The sequence below is a fragment of the Hemiscyllium ocellatum genome, chromosome 11, assembly GCF_020745735.1.
Source record: "Hemiscyllium ocellatum isolate sHemOce1 chromosome 11, sHemOce1.pat.X.cur, whole genome shotgun sequence".
NCBI lineage: Eukaryota > Metazoa > Chordata > Chondrichthyes > Orectolobiformes > Hemiscylliidae > Hemiscyllium > Hemiscyllium ocellatum.
Window position 1 is genome coordinate 54,960,647 of NC_083411.1, and position 22,664 is coordinate 54,983,310.

General features: G+C 41.8%; 1 pseudogene; it reads right to left on the minus strand.

The window, feature by feature from the left end:
• Positions 1 to 22,664, minus strand: part of LOC132820006 (sodium- and chloride-dependent neutral and basic amino acid transporter B(0+)-like) — a 48,333-nt pseudogene that overhangs the window by 12,555 nt on the left and 13,114 nt on the right.

Consider the following 22,664-nt stretch of genomic DNA (forward strand, 5'->3'; position numbering starts at 1 on the left):
CAGTGTTCCAAGTGTGATCTCACATGATCAAATAAGTGAAGAGGTTACCTCAGAGTCCAATTGGACCTTGATCATCTGGGCCAATGGGCTGAGGAGTGACAGATGGGGTTTAATTTAGATAAATGTGAGGTGCTGCATTTTCGAAAAGTAAGTTAGGGCAGAATTTATACACTTAATGTTAAGGTCCTGGGGAGCGTTGTTGAACAAAGAGACCTTGGGGCGCAGTTTCATGCAGAAGGTGATGTGTGTATGGAAGTTTTGGAGGCTGGTATAATTACAACATTTAAAAGGCTTTTGGATGGATATATGAATAGGAATAGTCTAGAGTGGCAAATAAGACTACATTAATTTAGGATATCTGATACCATGGATGAAGGATCTGTTTCTGTGCTGTACATCTCTGACTTTATGACCCTATGGGCAGCATGGTGGCTCAGTAGTTAGCACTAATGCCTCACAGCGCCAGAGACCCAGGTTCAATTCCCGCCTCAGGCAACTGTCTGTGTGGAGTTTGCACATTCTCCCTGTGTCTGCGTGAGCACTCTCCGGGTGTTCTGGTTTCCTCCCACACTCCAAAAATGTGCAGGTTAGGTGAGTTGGCCATGCTAAATTGTCTGTAGTGTTAGGTGTAGGGGAATGGGTGGGTTGCTCTTCTGAGGGTTGGTGTGGACTTGTTGGGCCGAAGGGTCTGTTTCCACATTGTAAGTAATCTAATCTAATCTAAATACATCCTAGATTTAGACATCATGACCCCTCATGTACATCTTAACTCTTTGCCTCCAGTTTTAACTGCCTGGGAACATTGCATTAATGGGATTTGTGAAATTACCAACTCTCCCCACTCAGTATATGAACTACATTCCCATTCAACACAAATATCTGAATAAGGGAACATGGCTCAGGAGTAGGCCATCCTGTCCCTGGGGCTTACTCCACCATTTAATAAGGTTAAAATCACACACCAGGTTATGATCCAACAGGTTTATTTGGAAGCATTAGCTTTCTGACCGCCGTTCCTTCATCAGGTGGTTATGGAGTATAAGATCGTATGACATAGAATTCAAAGCAAACTTTTGAAAGCTAGTGCTTCCAAAAGAAGCTGTTGGACTATAACCTGGTGATATGTGATTTTCAACTTTGTACATCCGAGTCCAACACTGGCACCTCCACATAATTTAATAAGGTTACTGCTGTTATGAATTGCTTTGAATATATTTGCGTCCTTCTTTCCATAATACAAGCAATACTGTATACAGACTCTCACATTATGGAACCATCAGTGCACTGTATAACTGAAGCTTAACATCTCTACTTTTGTATCCACTCAGCCTTGCAGCAAATGATAAAGTTATATTAGCTTTCCCAAATATATAGGTGAGGATTGCAAATGCTGGAGATCAAAGTTGAAGAGTGCGGTGCTGGAAAAACACAGCCAGTCAGGCAGCATCTGAGGAGCAGGAGAGTTGATGTTTTGGGCATAAGCCCTTCATCAGGAATGAGGCTTGTGGGCCAAGGGGGCTGAGAGATAAATGGGAGAGGGATGAGGCTGGTGGGGAGGATAGCTGAGAATGCACGAGATAATATATCTCCCTCCCCACCCCTATCCATGGTCCATAAAGACCATTCCTTCTGCAACTCCCTTGTTCAGTCCATGCCCCCACCAACCCACCCTCCTATCCTGGCACCTTCCCCTGCCACCAAAAGAATTGCAAAACTCCACCCACGCCTCCCCACTTACCTCCGTCCAAGGCCCCAAAGGAGCCTTCCACATCTGTCAGAGATTTATCTGCACTTCCACACACATCATCTACTATGTCTGTTGCTCCCAATGTGGTCTCCTCTACATCGGGGAGACAGAACTCCAGTTTGCAGAACGTTTCAGAGGGCATCTCCAGGACACACGCTCAAACAATCCCATTGCCCCATTGCCGAACACTTTAACTCCCCATTCACTAAGGACATGCAAGGCCTGGGCCTCCTCCACCGCCAAACCCTAACCACCCGATGCCTGGAGGAAGAATGCCTCATCTTCCACATTGGGACCCTCCAACCACATAGGATCAATGTGGATTTCACCAGTTTCCTCATTTTCCCTCCCCCCACCTTATCCCAGATGCAACTTTCCAACTGGACACCACCCTCTTGACTTGTCCTACCTGTCCATCTTCCTTCCCATCTTTCTACTCCATCCTCCTCTCTAACCTATCGCCTTCACTCCCAACTTTATCTACCTATCGCATTCTCAGCTACCTTACCCACAGCCCACTCCTTCTCTCATTTATCTGTCAACCCTCTTGGGCCACCAGCCTCACTCCTGATGAAGGACTCATACCCAAAACATTGATTTTCCTGCTCGTTGGATTCTGCCTGATCTGCTGTGCTTTTCCAGCAGCACACTCTTCGTTTTTCCTAAATATATTGGAGGATTGTTTTTCAGACTGGAGGCCTGTGACCAGTGGAGTGCCACAAGGATTGCTGCTGGGTCCTCTACTTTTTGTCATTTATATAAATGATTTGGATGTGAGCGTTAGAGGTACAGTTAGTAAATTTGCAGATGACACCAAAATTGGAGGTGTAGTGGACAGCGAAGAAGGTTACCTCAGATTACAACAGGATCTTGATCAGATGGGCCAATGGGATGAGAAGTGATAGATGGAGTTTAATTCAGATAAATGTGAGGTGCTGCATTTTGGGAAAGCAAATCTTAGGACTTACATGCTTAATGGTAAGGGCGGAGGGAGTGTTACTGAACAAAGAGACCTTGGAGTGGAATCGCTGGTAGATAGGATCATGAAGAAGGCATTTGGTATGCTTTCCTTTATTGGTTAGAGTATTGAGTACAGGAGTTAGAAGGTCATGATGCGGCTGTACAGGACATTGGTTAGACCACTGTTGAAATATTGTGTGCAATTCTAGTCTCCTTCCTATTGGAAAGATTAGATTAGATTATTTACAGTGTGGAAACAAGCCCTTCGGCCCAACAAGTCCACACCGATCCGCCAAAGCGCAACCCACTCAGACCCATTCCCCTACATTTACCCCTTCATCTAACACTATGGGCAATGTAACTTGGCCAATTCACCTAACTTGCACATTTTTGGATTGTGGGAGGAAACCGGCGCACCCGGAGGAAACCCACACAGACACGGGGAGAATGTGCAAACTCCACACAGAGAGTCACCTGAGGCGGGAATTGAACCCGGGTCTCTGGTGCTGTGAGGCAGCAGTGCTAACCATTGTGCCATCGTTGTGAAATATGAAAGGGTTCAGAAAAGATTTACAAGGATGTTGCCAGGGTTGGAGGATTTGAGCTACAGGGAGAGGTTGAACAGGCTGGGGCTGTTTTCCTTGGCACGTCGGAGGCTGAAGGGTGATCTTATAGAGGTGTACAAAATTATGAGGGGCATAGATAGGATAAATAGACAAAGTTCCCTGGGGTCAGGGAGTCCAGAACTGGAGGGCCTCGGTTTAGGGTGAGAGGGGAAAGATATAATAGAGACCTAAGGGGCAACTTTTTTCCACACAGAGGGTAGTACGTGTATGGAATGAGCTACCAGAGGAAGTGGTGGAGGCTGGTACAATTGCAACATTCAGAAGGCAATTGGATGGGTATATGAAAGGAAAGGTTTGGAGGGATATGGGCTGGGTGCTGGCAGGTTGGACTAGATTGGGTTGGGATATCTGGTCAGCATGGACAGATTGGACTAAAGGGTCTGTTTCCATGCTATACATCTCTATGACTCTATATGCTGCATCTGCACAGTAACTTTTGATTGTCACGCATCCTTCTGTCTTTGTAAATCATTCAAATGCCAGAATTTACCCTGAGGCACGCCACTTGTTACATCATGAGAACCTGAAATAAAAACACGTTTGTGCTGACTCTCTGTTTACTATTAGCCAGCTAATTTTCTGTCCATGTCAATATGCTAACCCCTGTACCATGAGCTCCTATGTTCTACAATAAATATTAATGTGACACTTTATCAAATGCCTCTGGAAATATAAGAAAAAGTACATCCACCATTTCCCCATTATCCAAACACTCATATTATTTCTGAAATAATTCTAACAAATTGGTGAAATATGTTCTCTCCCTTCACAAGACCGTACTGGCTCTATTTGACTACTTCAAAACCTACACTGTCATGCCACAAATTCCTTAATAATAATTGCTAACATTTTACTTATGATAGATAGTAAGTTAACTGCTCTGTATTTCTTTCTTTTTGAATAAAAGATTTATATTTTCTAACCCAGTCATAGAGTCAAAAGGTGTGGTGCTGGAAAAGCACAGCTGGTCAGGCAGCATCCAAGGAGCAGGAGACAATAGACAATAGACAATAGGTGCAGAAGTAGGCCATTCAGCCCTTCGAGCCTGCACCGCCATTCAATATGATCATGGCCGATCATTCCTAATCAGTATCCGCTTCCTGCCTTATCTCCATAACCCTTGATTCCACTATCTTTGAGAGCTCTATCCAACTCTTTCTTAAATGAATCCAGAGACTGGTCCTCCACTGCCCTCTTGGGTAGAGCATTCCACACAGCCACCACTCTCTGGGTGAAGAAGTTTCTCCTCATCTCTGTCCTAAATGGTCTACCCCGTATTTTTAAGCTGTGTCCTCTGGTTCGGCACTCACCCATCAGCGGAAACATGTTTCCTGCTGCCAGAGTGTCCAATCCTTTCATAATCTTATACGTCTCAATCATATCCCCTCTCAGTCTTCTAAACTCAAGGGTATACAAGCCCAGTCGCTTCAGTCTTTCAGTGTAAGGTAATCCCTCCATTTCAGGAATTGACCTTGTGAACCTACGCTGCACTCCCTCAATAGCCAGAATGTCTTTCCTCAAATTTGGCGACCAGAACTGCACACAGTACTCCAGGTGTGGTCTCACCAGGGCACTGTACAGCTGCAGAAGCACCTCTTTGCTTCTGTACTCAATCCCTCTTGTTATGAAGGCCAGCATGCTATTAGCTTTCTTCACTACCTGCTGTACCTGCATGCTTGCCTTCATTGACTGGTGTACAAGAACACCCAGATCTCTCTGTACTGCCCCTTTACCTAAATTAATTCCATTGAGGTAGTAATCTGCCTTCCTGTTCTTGCCACCAAAGTGGATAACCATACATTTATCCACATTAAACTGCATCTGCCCATGCATCTGCCCACTCACCTAACTTGTCCAGGTCACCCTGTAATCTCCTAACATCCTCATCACATTTCACCCTGCCACCCAGCTTTGTATCATCAGCAAATTTGCTAATGTTATCGCTGATGCCATATTATTAACATATATTGTAAAAAGCTGCGGTCCCACACGGATCCTTGCGATACCCCACTGGTCACTGCCTGCCATTCCGAAATGGAGCCGTTTATCACTACCCTTTGTTTCCTGTCAGCCAACCAATTTTCAATCCAATCTAGTACTTTGCCCCCAATACCATGCGCCCTAAGTTTACTCACTAACCTCCTATGTGGAACTTTATCAAAAGCTTTCTGAAAGTCCAGGTACATTACATCTACTGGATCTCCCTTATCCATCTTCAGAGTTACATCATCAAAAAACTCCAGAAGATTAGTCAAGCACGATTTCCCCTTCATAAATCCATGCTGACTCTGTCCTATCCTGTTACTACTATCCAGATGTGCCGTAATCTCATCCTTTATCATAGACTCCAGCATCTTTCCCACCACTGAGGTCAGACTAACTGGTCTATAATTTCCTGCTTTCTCTCTCCCACCTTTCTTAAAAAGTGGTATAACATTAGCCAATCTCCAATCCTCAGGTACCGATCCCGAAACTATCGAATTCTGGAAAATAATCACCAACGCATCCACGATTTCCCCAGCCACCTCCTTCAGTACCCTGGGATGTAGACCATCAGGCCCTGGGGACTTATCAACCTTCAGACCTAACAGTCTCTCCAACACCAAATCCTGGCAAATACAGATTCCCTTAAGTTCAGGTCCTTCGGTCACTGCTACCTCAGGGTCTTCCCCAGTCTTGTGTCTTCCCCAGTGAACACAGATCTGAAGTACCCATTTAATTCTTCTGCCATTTCTTTGTTCCCTGTAATATATTCCCCTGTTTCTGTCTTCAAGGGCCCAATTTTAGTCCTAACCATTTTTTTGCCTTGCATATACTTGAAAAAGCTTTTACTATCCTCCTTTATATTATTGGCCAGTTTACCTTCGTATCTCATTTTTCCTCTGCGTATTTCCTTCTTAGTAATCCTCTGTTGTTCTTTAAAAGCTTCCCAGTCCTCTGTTTTCCCACTTATCTTTGCTGTGTTATACTTTTTCTCTTTTAACTTTATATGTTTAACTTCCCTCGTCAGCCACGGCCACCCATGCCTCTTCCTGGGATCTTTCTTCCTTTTAGGAATGAACTGATCCTGCAACTTTTGCATTATACACAGAAATATCTGCCATTGTTTCACCACGGTCATCCCTGCTAAGGTATTGCACCATTGAACTTTGGCCAGCTCCTCCCTCATAGCTCCATAGTTCCCTTTATTCAACAGAAGTACTGTCACTTCTGACTGTACCCTCTCCCTCTCAAATTGCAGATTGAAACTTAATGTATTATGGTCACTACTTCCCAATGGCTCCTTCACTTCGAGGTCTCTGACCAATTCTGGTTAATTACACAATACTAGATCCAGAATTGCCTTCTCCCTGGTCGGCTCCAGCACCAGCTGCTCTAAGAATCCATCTCTGAAGCACTCCATAAAGTCTCTTTCTTGAGGTCCAATACCATCCTGATTCTCCCAGTCTACCTGCATGTTAACATTCCCCATAACAACTGTAGTAACATCTTTACCACAGGTCAATTTCAGCTCCTGATTCAACTTACATCCGACATCCAGACTACTGTTTGGGGGCCTGTAGATGACTCCCAAGAGGGTCGTTTTACCCTTAGTATTTCGCAGCTCTATCCACACTGACTCTACATTCCCTGACTCTAGGTCCCCCCGCGCAAGGGACTGAATATCGTCCCTTTCCAACAAAGCCATTCCACCCCCTCTGCCCGTCAGTCTGTCCTTACGATAGCAAGTGTAGCCTTGAATATTCATTTCCCAGGCCCTGTCCACTTGAAGCCACGTCTCAGTTATCCCCACAATATCGTATCTGCCAATTTCCAAAAGAGCCTCAAGTTCATCCATCTTATTTCTAATGCTTCGTGCGTTCATATACAGCATTTTTAATTTGTTACTGCTCTCACCCTTCCCATCAACCCCTATTCCACTCAACCTTACAGCATGATCCCTTTTTGAATTTTCTGCCTCATTGATACAGTTGTCTTTCTTGACTTCTCTTGTTCGAACTTTTCCTTCAACTTCCTTTTTGTACATCCAGTTTGTCCCCTCCCCCCCGCTACTTAGTTTAAATGTAGCGGTGTTGCAGTAGAAAACCTGCCTGCCAGAATGCTGATCCCTAACCTGTTAAGGTGCAAACCGTCTCTCTTGTAGAATTTATGTTTGCCACAAAATGTACCACAGTGATTCAAGAACTTAAATCCTTGCTTCCTGCACCAGTTCCCCAACCACACATTCAAGTCCATTATCTCCCTGTTTCTGGCCTCACCAGCCCGAGGAACTGGAAGCAAACCAGAGATAACCACCTTGGACGTCCTGCTTTTCAGCCTTCTTCCTCGTTCTCCAAAGTCCCGCTGTAGTATGTGCCTCCTCTTCTTCCCGACATCATTTGTGCCGACATGTACCACCACCTCTGGCTCTTCACCCTCGTCCTTGAGGATTTCCTGCACTCTGTCCGCGATGTCTTTCACCCTGGCACCAGGAAGACAACACACCATCTTTAAATCCCGTCTGCTGCCACAAAAACCCCGGTCAGTTCCTCTCACGATGGAGTCCCCTATTACCACGGCTCTATGCGATGTCCGACTCTTCCGCTCTGCCTCTGCGCCAACTTTTGATTGACAGACCTGGCCGCCTCGCGGACTGGCAGTGTCATCAGTCTCCACTGTTTCCAACAGCTTCAACTTGTTCCTGACAGGTACTTCTCCCGGGGTCTCTTGCACCTGTCTCCTCTCTGCCTTCCTCATCGTCTGCTCTCTTCTGTTCTCTTCTGGCATGATTGGTGTAATAACCTCGCTGAAGGTCTTGTCCAGAAAGATCTCATTCCCTCGTATAAGCCTAAGGTCCTCGAGTTCTTTCATCAGCGCTGCAATATGCTCGGTCAATAGCTGAATGTGCACACACTTTCCGCACATGTACGAGTCAGACACACCAGAGTCGTTGACCTCCCACATCAAGCACATAGCGCACTGAATCAGCTGGGCAGTCATGTCTTCACCCTCTTCAACTGCGGCGTAATCACTTCACTCAACCTCCTTTTCAAAGACTCCTGAGCTGAAGCCTCACTCTTCGATTAAAAACTTCCTTAGACCCTTGTTTTGTAGCAAGCCTGTGGACTCTTAATTTAGATTCTTAACACACCCACTCTAATAGCAAATCACTTACCTTCCCGACCGACTTTGCGCTCCGCCTGAACTTTCGCCCAGCTCCCGCCGCTCTCTGCTGCGAAAAGAGAGAGTTGACGTTTTGAGCACAAGCTCTTCATTTCTGATTAAGGGCTTAAGCTCAAAACATCGACTCTACTGCTCCTCAGATGCTGTCTGACCAGCCGTGCTTTTCCAGCGCCACACTTTTTGACTCTAATCTCCAGCATCTGAAGTCCTCACTTTCTCCTGTCGGTCCGACCAAGTAATAATTGAAGTTTCCTTCCGTAAAGGACATTAGTGAACCAAAGGGGTGTTTCTAACAATCAACAATGGATTCATTTGAATTCATTAGACTCTTAATTCCAGAGTCTATTGAATTCAAATTATACCATCTGCTGTGGCAGGATTCAAACCTGGATTCCCAAAACATTCCCTGGATCTCTGGATTAACAGTCTACCGATAATACCAGTAGGCCATTGTCTCCCCTAAGGCTAGGCTAAGCTAAGCATGTTTGCAGACAGTGAGGGAGAAAATTCTGATGCCGATGATCATGACATGATGCTGAGTTGCAGCATCTAACATCAAGGCAACTGAGTTACCGTCAAGAGCAACTGAAAATAACACACTTCTCTTCAAATCGGTATACAATCACCAGGTCAGAATGAGTTGTCAAACCTCCAAAACGATTTATTGATGGTTGGATTATCAATCTTCTTAATTCACATTTTTATTGTTTGCTGGTAACCTCAGTCAATGCAGAAGTTGAACCTGTGTTGTTGGTGCCCCTCCCCTGCCCCCCCCGCCCCCCCCCCCCCCCCCCCATTGTAAATCAGCCATCCAGGAGAAAGTGAGGACTACAGATACTGGAAATCAGAGTCAAAACGTGTGGTGCTGGAATCATCTTCCTGTTAAAGAGCTTATGGTCGAAACATCAACTCTCCTGCTCCTCAGATGCTGCCTGACCGGCTGTGCTTTTCCAGCATCACTCTCTTTAAAACCAACCATTCAGCCAACTGAGCCAAAAGAAAACAGTGTGGTGGTGGTGGATAAGCAGGAATATCATAGGGGATAGTGGAGGAGCTGATCATCACAGGAGGAGACTGAAGAGAAACAGAAGGAACATCGGTGAAAAGGGAGAAGGCTAGGAGAGGTGGGGAGGGTATATAATGTAGAGGAGGAGGGTAGAGTGTGAACAAATCAAAGGAAACATTAACGGCCGCATCTTTCTCTTAACTGGCTCATACAGAGGGCTAGCAGAGAATGTGCACTATAATGGGAAGGGTTCAAGATCTCTTCCTGCGCAACGCAATTATACCCAACAGAAACAGAAATTGAAGAATATGATTGCACAAGGCCTCATTTGAAGGCTTGGCAATGAAGGGAAGCTTTTGCTACAGATTAAAAGTGAATGAACAATTCCGTGTCTCAAACATAATTTCTCTCAGAGAGAAGCACTTGGGTGCACCAACAGTGACAATGGTGGTGGAGCTGGTGGGAAGCAGAGAGTATTCCACATACAGCCATGCAGGAGCGTTCACAGGTACATGTATCTGGAAGTTAAGGGCATAGGGAGCAGGCCACCTGCAGAATTCTAAAAGCAAAGGAATGTGGATGCTGGAAATCTGAAACAAGAACAAAATTTGCCAGAGAAACTCAGCAGGTCAGACAGCTTCTGTGGAGAGAAAGCAGAGTCAACATTTCAGGACCAGTGATCCTTCTTCAGAACTCATTGTTGCTAGGAAAAGATGGGATATACACTGAAGACAGGGATTGGGAGAACGGAGTGAACAACAGGTGGAGATGGAGCCCACATAAAGAGAGATCACTTGTTGGGCAGACAAAGGAATGGATACTGTTGAGCCTGGGCGAAAGAAAAGTTGCTTATGGGGACCATTAGTGAGTGAAAATGGGTTAGCTGTGATGAAAGGAGCCCAAGGTCATCTGGAAACTCTGGTCAGCATCCCATTTCCATTTGGGGTCCCTGCAGTTGTCAGGACTCGATATCAAGTTCAATATTTTTCGGGCCTGAGCACCTTCATCCATGTCATCCCTCCCACTGGGCCTGACCTTGTCAAAACAGTGTTGGGGCATACATAATGGTAAATTCATTGCTTTTGGATCCAATATTCTATCATAATAACAATCCAACTGTTTGAACATAGGACAGAAAATATTTCTTCAAGAGGCATGCTTTTCAAACATAAACAGATGCTTGTCGCTGAAGCTCTTTAGTAAACTCTATTGCCTCATTATAGCAGGGGCATATGGGCATAGGGAGAAGACTGTGAGGGTGTATCAGGCATGTCAAAGTCAGCCACCACCTCAACAGAAAAAAAATTTCTCTACCCTCACAAGATTCCAATATATCTTTGGTTGAAGCTTGTAACAGATTTACTTACCATCCACGGTGACAATTTCCACCAAGTCACTGAGTAATATTCCAATTTTCCAACCACCAGACATTGGAAGGATTGCTCAACTACACCCATGGTAATCACCATAAGTATAAAGTGCATTGTGTACCTGGAGAAAATATCTGAAATTGGATCATACTGCACTGATAAATATCTTATGGACCTAGGATACCTTGGATGTGTACTACATGGGGTCTAAATCATGTGACAGCCTCACCACATTATCCCAGACCCAATATTTTTGCTGAATGAAATGGTTCATACTATTCAGCCATTCGTCATGAAATGAGCAACTGGACACCATCTCCATATTGCCATGTCACACTTCATAACAATACGTCTAGGTATGGGCTTTCTATTACCAGCAACAATCACATTAAAAAGCAAGTCAGGACACATTTGTCAAGTCATGAACAGTCCAATTTCCTGTAAATATGGGATAAACATCTTGAACATTCAGGCAGAATAAAAACAGCACTCATTTGACATCTGGGTGTGGAATTATCTAGTTTGTGAGAGTGGTAAAAGGTTTGAATCATACATCCCATCCAGGGAACATGGTCACCCACAGAAGTACTCAGAAAGTGCAGTGAGCCTTAAACCCAAGGAGTCACAATATCTAATGGAACAATGAGAAAGAGGAATAGAAAATAATTTGGGGAATTGTACAACATTCTAACATTGAGCATTCTGACTGTGCACAGAACACCACCAGAGGTAAACTCAGGGAATGAAAATGTTGAACGCAACCATGAAAATAATCTCCTCTTTAACAAAAGGAAAGTCACCAAAATATCAGTGAGCCAAGAACAGTCAGTTGATAAATCTAGATCACAGGACAGAAAGAAGATCATGAGATCTGGAAGGATTATTAAATTATTGATTCATTGTACAACCACTTAAAGTCTTAAACAGTTCAATTCTTAAACTCCTAAGCACAGTGACCTATTTTTGGAGTGATAGTTCTCACAACCAGTCTGAGAAATATTTATTTTCATTCATGTATGTTATAGGAATATAGTAATATCATTTTAAGAAGAACATGCTGATGAGCATATAACCTTGATATAATATGTCACTGACAGCTATAGACTTGTTCAGTGTGCAGTACATATTGCGAAGGGAGAGCAGCTATGCTTCCCTGTAACAACTAACCGCGATAACGAATGTGTCTGCTGAGCAATTTTATGACATAATAAACTGAACCGTGGTCCTGTTTCCCAGTCCTATTGTAAGAGTGGATTATCTGAGAATAAACTCAGAATCACAGCAAGATATCAATATGACATGATCACTGCACAACATTAAACAACTGCAAAAAGAAAGGACCAGAACACTAATGCCTTCTTTATTTTTTCATCCTGTGAATTTGATCACCTTTTACAGTTACTGAGTACATGTGAAAACAGCTGATATCACTGAAATACAACCTACCTGTGTCACACATAGAAGGCCAAGCAGATAAAATAACGAACAAACACCAGCTGTCAGAAGAAGGCGCTTTGATTGGACCAATGTAGGGAACTGGTCTTGCAGGGCTGTCATAACTGTTTCTGATGGAAGAAAATGTCAAATGAAGACATTAATTCATAACTTGCACAATGACAGGACAAAACACCACCGAACACACCAAAGCCCTGGAGTAAAAGGTTTCTGCATCCATTTTCTGGCTCTGAGATATGTATTTTTCCCCCAGTTGTATTTTTCCTGTTGCTCTGATGCAGAGGAAAACTGCATCATCGTTATCCTCAAATATCACGTAGGGTGTTTCAACATGAGTGAGTTTCAACATGAGTGAGTTTCAACATGAGTGAATAAGTTTGCTGACCATCCTGCTCCCTGTAAGGCAGGTAAATAAAAATCCCCATCTCTTGAACAGCAAGATCTGTCTCAATGAAAGATAAATTCTAGGCATGAGAGCAAAGAAAAGATATAGAACATTAACATCTGAGATTGAAAATCACCACAATAGCTATTGGACAGAGGAACGTAGAAATTAGGAGCGAGTGGACAATTCAGCCCTTCAAACCCACTCTACCATATGTCACATTCATGGCTGTTCTTATTGTGGTTGCAATTCCTGCCTGTTTCCCACAGCCCTTTGTCCCATTTTTCATCAAAACATATCTATTTCTTTCTTGAATTTGTTGATTGATTCTGCCTCTTCTGCACTCTGGGGCAGTGAGATCCACAGATTCACAACCCTGTCAGAGAAATAGTTTCTCCTCACCCCAGTTTTGAACCTACTTCCTCTCAGGCTATATCTATGACCTCTTGTTCAAGACTGTCCAACAAGGAGGAATATCTGTTCCACATCTACCTTATCAATCCCCTTGAGCATTTTATGTGTGTCAATCAGATCATCCCTCATTCTTCTGATCTCCACATCCTTCCTCAAGGAAAGAAACCAGAACTGGATACAATACTCCAAGTATGGTCTCAACATCATCTCATACAATTGTGACAACATTACTTTTATAAACCAGTTCTTTTGCAATAAATGCCAAGATTCCACTTGCCTTTCTTATTATATGCAGCCCCTACATACCCACTTTCTGTGATTCATACACAAGGACACCCAGATCCCTCTACACTGAGGCACTTTGAATCTGCTTCTGATTTAATTAATAATTTGCTCTTTCATTATTCTTGCCAAAATATGTAACCTTGTACCTATCCACGTTAAATTCCATCTGCCAGATTCTAGTTCATTCTCTAGCTGTGAATTTTGTTTTGTTGCATTCTGTCCCTCCCGGCAGCTCATTGATATAGATTGTCAACAATTGATGTCAGAGGATTGATCCCTGTGCTACCCCAATAGTTACAGTTCGCCAGAAGGGCCCATTTATCCCACCCCTCTGCTTTCTGTCAGTCAACCAATCCTCTATCCGAACCAATACTCTACCCCAAACACCCTCCGGTCTAACCTTTTGTATCAGTCTTAATGCAGCACCTTATCAATGTCTTCTGGAGGTCTAGATGTAACACATCCACTGTGTCCCCATTATCTAACTTGATAGTTACATCCTCAAAAATTCCAACAATTTTGTCAAGTTCAACTTGTCCTGTATGAAACCATGCTGCCACTGGGGAATTGAGCTTTGTTGTTCCAAGTGGTCACTTCTCTCCCTTATTATTGACTCCAGCAACTTCCTCATGACCGAGGTCAAACTAATTGATCTACAATTTTCCATGATTTGTCTATTTCTTTTTTCAAATACAGGCTTCACATTAAAGTGTTTCCAAATCACTGGCACCTTTCCAGAATCGAGGAAATTTTGGAATGTAGTAACTAATATATCCACTATCTCTGCTGCCTTAGGGTGCAGGCCATCAGGTCCTGGGGACTAATCTGCCTTTAATCCCATCAGTTTACTTAATACCTTTTCCCTAGTAATTTCACCGAGTTCCTCCATAGTAACTGCAGATTTTGGGAAGAAATTATAATCTTCCACTGCAAAAAGACACAAAATACTGGTTTAGTGCCTCTGCCATTTCTGAGTTTCCCATAATTACCTCACCATTTCCACCCTCTAAAGGGCCACCATTTACTTTCACTACTCTCTTCCTTTTTATATACTTATAGAAGCTTTTGGTGTCAGAGCTTATGGTTTTTGCTAGTTTCCTTTTATTGATCTCCTGATTCTCCAGAGTGTCTCAAACATTTGCAGTATGATATGCCCTAGTTTTTGTCTTTATGTTATCCTCGACCTGCTTGGTAAGCCATGGATTATCTTTTACCTTTCTATAATTCCTTTTCCTCTCAGGAATATACTTTAATTGACAGGTATTTAGTAACTCATTGAGCATTTGCCACCATTTTTCAAATGTCCTGCTCCTTTAATATTTTTCCTCAGTCCCCCAGGGCCAACTGCTTTCTCAGGCCTGTATAATGACTTTTGGCCAACATTAAAACTCCTGTATATGACTCTGTCTTCAGTCTTGCCATCTGAATTTGAAACTATAGAATGTTGTGATCACACCTTCCAAGATGATCCTTAACTACATGGTCATTTACCAATCCTTCCTCATTACACAATACCAAATGTGAAGTAGCCAGTTGGTTCCATGACACGTTGCCATCAGAAAGAATCCCTCAGACACTCTATGAATCTTCCTTCAATACTACCCTTGCCAAGTTGATGAATCCAATTAATATCTATGTACAAATCACCCATAATTTCTGTTGTGGCTGGCTCATAAGCCCTCATTACTGCCTCATTTATACTAAGCCCTACTTTGGAAGTACTGTTTGAGAATCTGTAAATTATTCCTACCAAGGGGTTTCTTCCCTTGCCTTTTATTTCCACTCAGATTGATTCAACATCTTGGTTCGTAGTGCCAATATATTTTCTTAATGCGCCTTGATATCTCCCTTAACCAATAAAACAGCTCCACCTCCTATTCCTACTTGCCTATCCCTTTGGAATACTCATTACCCTAGGACATTTCACTCCCAGTACTGATCTTCCTGCAACCACATTTCAATAATCTTCACCAGGTGATGTGACTGGTCTCTATTTGTGTTGTCAGCTCATCAACTTAACTCTGAATGCTGCATGCTTTCGCTAATAAGTTCTACTGGTTTGTCTTTCTCTTTTAATATTTGCTCATACACTCTCCGTTCTTACTTACTAATAACACTGACCCTCATCTCTCTCATTTCCTCCAACTCACATTTTGATCTTCTATGATGCCTCCCCTCACCATCGCTGTTAGTGCAAATTGTATTGTGAAATCATTTGGATGCCGATGCAACTTTTCCCCAATTTTTATTCTGATGCAGGTGCTAATCATTTAAGACTAATAGCTGCATTCTTCTTTCAGACAATGAGGGAACAATTGCTACAAAGAAATGTTGTGCGTTTGTCCACTAACATCACCAACAGCACTTTTTTGCCCAACACTGTCATAATTTCTTCAAAAGAAATGATTTTTTAAAGTGATGCAATGCCATTTTTACCTAAACCTGCAAACTGTGTGTCAACTCCCAGAGTGAGCAGCATGAAGAAAAATGAAACAGACCATAATGGTGCCCACGGTAACTGTGCAAGGGCCTCTGGGTAGGCAATGAAGACCAAACCGAAACCTGAACAGTGAATAGAATTGAAATGACACAATGAATGTTGCTATTAACTTGTTGTTGACATTCATTTCATTTAATTTATTACAGTTGCCAATATTAGCCAACATTTGCAAAACTATTCATGTCACCAAAGTTGTGCAGATATGTGTTTACAATAAAAAACATTAGTTATTATATATTTGTAATACTAATCACTTTCAATTCAGAAATTATAATATTTAGAAGCAGTGAACACTGAGTTCAGAGTGACATTTGCAATCTAAGCAAAAAAAGAATCTCTCTAATATATTGGTGAAACTGGCATTTTAAAGCAGGGAATAATGTTGGAGCGTAGAGAATGGGGAGAAATAATTGAACGGATAATTTAGAGTGCTTCTTAAATGGTTGGGGATTGTAAAGTGTAGTTGTACAAAGAGACCTCAGTCTCCTTGGTGCTAAGTCACTAAGGGTTAACATGTGTGTGCAGCAAGCTATTAGGAAGCCTCATGGAATGTCATCCTTTATTGCAAGAGGATTTGAGAACAGGGATAGTGAAGTCTTGTTTCAGTTGTATAGCAGCTTGGTTAGGCCACACCTGGAAACTGTGCACAGTTTGGTCATTTTTTTCTCAGGAAAAATGTCATTGCATAGAGGGAGTGCAACAAATGTTCAGCAGACTTGCTCCTGGAATGGTAGAACTGTCCGATGAAGAAAGATTGGGAAAACTGCGCCTTACTCTCTAGAGTTTCGTAGAATGAAACTTACAACGTAGTTAAAGAGAACAACAGAGTAGCTGCAGGTAAGATATTTCCTCTGTCTGCAGAATCTAAAACCAGCGGCCATAATTTAAAACTAAGGGGGATGCCACTGAGGGCCAAGCTGACAAGAAATTAGTTTATTCAGAGTGTTGTGAAACATTGGAATTGTCCAGCACAGAGGGCTGTGGAGGTCAAGATTTGAGTAGATTTAAGATTGAGATTATTATATTTCTGATTCTCAGTGGTGTACAAGGTCAGGGAATGGAATGAGTAAAAAACATTGAAATGTTTGATCCTTCATTATTACATGGAGTAGTGAGGCAAACTACTCAGACTGAGTGGCCTACTCCTGTTCCTATGTACCTGCCTCAGTTCAGGCTGTCAAACCACTCAGTGCTCAGACTATTGGAGTAGTCAGAATGTGTGAACTGTGTTTTATTGTAACTTTACCTGGTCATTAATTACTTATCACAGCATCATCAACCGATACAAGTGGCTTAGCACAGAACATTTCCATGTTTCTTGCTCTTCATATTAAACATTTTTTAAAATGTACCACTGTCAAATTGAATAGTTGAGCACATAATATGATCAGTAACTAATCGTCAATAAATAAAAACTGTCTCTGATTCACCTAAAAGCACAATATTATGGAATTCATTCAAAATTTACTTCTTAAATATAAAATGTGGCTCATATGAAATGTAATTCTAAGGTAAATAGCAAATCTTACAGCGGATTATAATGTTAACTGAGTGCTTTTGAAATTTACTATTCTGTGATTATTTCAAAAGCTCACTTTTAAGAGCTAGGGTTCAACCCCGGGCATACCATTGCATTATTCAGCTCCAATCCCTGTCCAGTATAAACCAAACATCATGGCAATGTGTCTTCAGAGCCTGGCTATCAGTTTGGATCTGAGGATTGATTATTGTGTCTGGACACTGGAATCACTGGAATGTTGGGTTGAATCACTTCAGAGAGAACATTAAAGCTGTCTGACCCTTGACAATTTTAACAGCTCTAGTTTACCTGACTGGGCAACCTCTGAAATGGGCTTATCTTGTATGTGAGCCATGTGTCCCAGGATGGAGAAGATGACAAATCCAGCAAACACACTTGTAGCACAATCAACAACACAGACAATGATGGTATCTCTGTAGCAGTTATTGTGGAACTTGTTGTAAGACGACAATGCTACTAAAGTGCCCCAACCCACTGAGATAGAAAAGAAAATTTGAGTCGCAGCATCTTTCCAGACCTGGTAAATACAAAATAGAATAGATGTCTGGAGGGAAATGAAACACAAACATGTACAACAGATAAACGACATTAATGTGAAGATAATGAGAACTCGTGTGGTTAATCCATGGTGAACTGAGCAAAGTAGCTCCCTCTGGTCAACAGTAACTCTTCTTAAACAGAACAGTCATCACTACAGTCGATTATTTACAGTTAAATTTCCTCTGGGATATCTGACACAGGTCTTTCTGGTATAATGAACGTTTCATTAACACAAATTACCTGTACCGTGATTGACGATTGGGAACGCTTTTCTAAAGTGCAAAAATTCAAAAAGTATGTTGGCTAGAACATGATTACATCGGCAACACTGTAAGTGCTCCTTGTATTGCGTGATTCTTGCATAGCGCAGGGTCACACGGAACGTGACTATTGCACTATCGAAGACGTGACTGTATACTCTTTCACCAGCCATGGTTTTCAGTGACTGACTCACTTGCAGTATTGTACTGACCATAGTGAATTCCATTCTTTTCGTGAAAGTAACAACAAAGAACACCTTTTACCATAAATAATGATCACTTTCATATTGTAATAATATCACAGTAGCTTAATATCAACAGGAACCAGTAAAATTACACTGTAATTTCTAGGATTATGTAAACAATGGTTAAATGATTTAAATGGAAATCAAAATCCAATTCCTGTCAGAAAAATTAAGCAATAAATAGTGTTCACCATTGTCTATTCACAAAGACTGCTGTATCTTTGGACTGAATACAAAATTCCAGCCATCATTATCCAGTATGCATGAGGACACTGTCAGCTTCACAAATGTGGTATTGCCTAGTCTGCCTATTTGCATTCACTGGGCTCCATGATGTTTCTGTCCTTATGCTGTTGACTGAATCACCTCGGAGATTTGTTTCAAGAAACATGACATTGAAATAGCCTTTTAATGACATGCCAAGCATTTACTTACTGCCAGTCACAATTTCTGGCACTTAAACTATCTACTGGAAGAATGGAATCACAGCTTGGAAGTCACCCACTCAAACTTACACTTCCTTTTCTGTCTCAGTACTTGCATTGTTATATTCCAAGTACGATAATCTGACTGGTTCAAGATATAATCAGTTGCTTTCCAATGTTCACTCCAATGTAGATTTCAGATTTAGACAATATTCTTTCATTTCCATCTCCCACTTCCAGATACTTGCAGCACCAAATATCATTGACATAGAATGGATAAGGACAAGGCTCATCAAGAGTGGCTCTTTCTAATTGCCCTGATACAGCAAAATGTGGGTCAGTATTTGCTTTATAGGTCAATGAGGTATTTCACCTGAAACTCCTAAATCATTTCCAAGATTTCAGAAAGGAAGAGGCATGAAGGAAGAATTCTATTGCATCCCAATCCCTATCATAATTCCTCATCAATTTCGATCCTCTCGTCCATCATAGCTGATGCCCTGACCTTCTTTCCTGTTAATGGCAGGATGATATAGACCTTAAACTGACTCTTTGAATTCATCACAAGCTTTGTTAAAAATTTCCAAGAATTGAATTAAGGACTCAAAAGCAATACACTGATTTTAAATCAATGATGAAAGTGAGGACTGCAGATGCTGCAGATCAGAGCTGAAAATGTGTTGCTGGAAAAGTGCTGCAGGTCAGGCAGCATCCAACGAGCAGGAGAATTGACGATTTGGGCATGAGCCCTTCTTCAGGAATGTCGATTCTCCTGCTCCTTGGATGCTGCCTGACCTGCTGCGTTTTCCCAGCAACACATTTTCAGTTTAAATCAATGATGACAAGCTAACAAAGTACATGTGCTGAGGCACGAATCAATTCAACTAAAAATACTAATGAGACTCAATCATTCATATTGCTGTATTTACCTCAGCATCAGCCAGTCTGGAGAAGTCTGACTGGCTTCCGATGTAGAATTCAATTCCTTTAGAAGCTCCCTCCAGGGTAACCCCTCAGATCAGGAGTATGGTCAGAACCACGTAAGGGAATGTCGCAGTGAAATAAACCACCTGAGCATGGAGAGCACCTTGTTAGATTTTCCTGTATTACTGGTACAGCAGAATAAAATAAAATCTTGAAGCAGTCCAAGGCCATGTGGCCCCACCATGCAATAAGATTCTGCCTGATCACCCTGATACTTGCCCTCTCCAGAACCTTTGACTCTCTTGTACATCAACAATTTGTCAAACTCTGCCTTGCATATATTCAATGAACTGACCTCTACTGCTTTCGGAGGAAGAGTATCTGAAAGATTAAAAATTCCACTTCATCTCTACCTCATTTGGAGAACCTTATTTTGTAACTGTGCTCCCTGTTCGAGATTCTCTGAGAAGGTCAAGCTTTCTAAGACCATTCAAAATCTTTGAAGATCATTTCTCGGTCTCCTAAATTCCTGTGAGTACAGGCTCAAACTTATATTTTCAAAAGAATTAATACAAAGGTTCACTGAACTTTCTCCAATACAAATATACCCCCTAACTAAGGAGACCAAAACAGTAGCTGCTGTACCTTTGTAGCAAGTTTTGCCTACTTTTATACATCATTCACCTTGGAATAAAGACAATATTATCCAACCAAATGGCAAATTAAATGGATTCTCATCAATGCATTGAAGGGAACAGATGACAAACTGAAGAGGAATAGTAACATGGAAGATGTACGCAAGGATTGCGTTTTCATCTAGTTCACAGGGTTTGCATGTTGAGACTTTGTTTTGTGATACCTTGTTATAATGTGCTTATTTAAACACTGCTAAACCTATAGACATGAGGATCTCAAATTTGAATTTAGGCAACAAAATATGAAGATTTTTGTTCCAACAAAATGGTTTCTCGATTTAAAAGAATACTATAAAATGGCCTGTGAATCATACTGCTGAACATACTGCTGATTTGCAGAATTAACTTGCAGTTGAAAGATGAGGACAATAGAGTTTTCATAAGATAAACACTGATACATTAATTGACCATTTGAACAAACGTTGAACTAATACATGGCATGACAATTTACGTAAATTAGATATCCTTCTTAAAGGAAATACCATTGGATTAGCCTGTCTTCAATCATATCACCATATTACAATTGATTGGACATTTTTTTGTAGTTAAGAACCCTTTCCCAGAAAATATCATTAGATTAATTCGCTGTAAATCATATGTGATTGGCCTTTCTTGTAATTAAGACTGTACTATTTCTTTAAAAACACGTAAATAATGTGTAATTTTCAAATGTAATTGCGCAACTTTTCCCCAGAACACAGAAGCTTCAATCTCTGTGTTGCTGGATAGAATTGCATCAAGGTACCTTAACTGAATCAACTAATGACCCTTGTTTTTTGAATAGACCGCATTTGTCGATTCCTTTGACCGATCTCGAACCCTTCTTAAGGGGACACAGGTCTTCAGACATAATAACGGAAATTACACAATGAAAAGAATCAGTTAAAGGTAATTCTTACACAAGAAGCTCACCTCCTCACTGGGTAGGTACATAAAAGACACAGCAAGTTGTTCCTGACGTCAAGTTGGACCTTATGAGATTTCTCACCTGATTCTGCATTAAATCTCACCTTAGCACAGGCTGCTCATGTCACTAACAGATTCCACCCACAGTAACTGCTACACAGCTGTTACAACATATTCCTTCAACATTAATAACTACTAAAGGCACATTACACTGGAATGTCACATGCTGTGATTCTTCTAACAGCCTTAAAATTACATATGCTCTTTGGTTTGGAACCTATCCAACAATACAACGGGGATGAAGGTCAGAGCTTTGTTAGTTAACCTCTGTTGTCCTCCAACCTATCACAGAATCTTCCTTTTACTCACCGAACCATATTCCCCATGTCCATCGTCTTAAGAAACCTCTTAAACTGTTATTTATTTATCTCAGTCAGATGAAAGTCCATGGAAGTGAAAGATTAGCTCGGTTTGTCTTGACGGGTGCTTCACAAGCTGTTGAGCATTACCAGCATTTTATTGTTTTCACCTAATGATTGTTCCTCAGGTCTCAGTCCCATTCTCATGTTCAGACAAATCTCATTTCACTCAAATAAAACCCTGATCCTATCCTTCCCCATCACCGCCACCACACCCCCCTCCCTCACTCCCCACCAACCCCCAATCCTTCCTCAGCCTTCCACAGCAATTGGAAATTCACCCAGAATTCCAGTGTCAGTGAGTGAACCCTTAGAATGAGGGACACATTGCAGGGGTTTGGGGAAGTTGCTGTTCTTTCCCTCAGGAGAACGTTCTTCAGATCTCCCTCAGGCCTGAAGTGTTGATGAATTATGAATCTCCCATTTCCCATAGAGACACTGTTAACATCACCTGGGAGATAAACCAGACACTTCACAAATTATTTATCGTTTCTCGCTTTACTGTTACTTTGTCACGAGTTTTAACTCTATTTATCACCAATCATTTACCTTTCCTGAAGATTTGATTCCTTTTGATAATGCTGCCCCAACTATTAGCCAGGCAAGAAGCAGACAGAGGGCTAAATACCAGATTACCTCCCCAGTCTCATCCATTGAACTGGAACGGCGTAAAACTGCTTTACTACAGAAAATAAGAACAAAAACATGTAGTAAGTAAGGACACTCTTCATTACACACAGATGTTTTTAGACATAGTGCATCAATGTATTTAACAAACAGAGTTGTGTAATATCTAAAT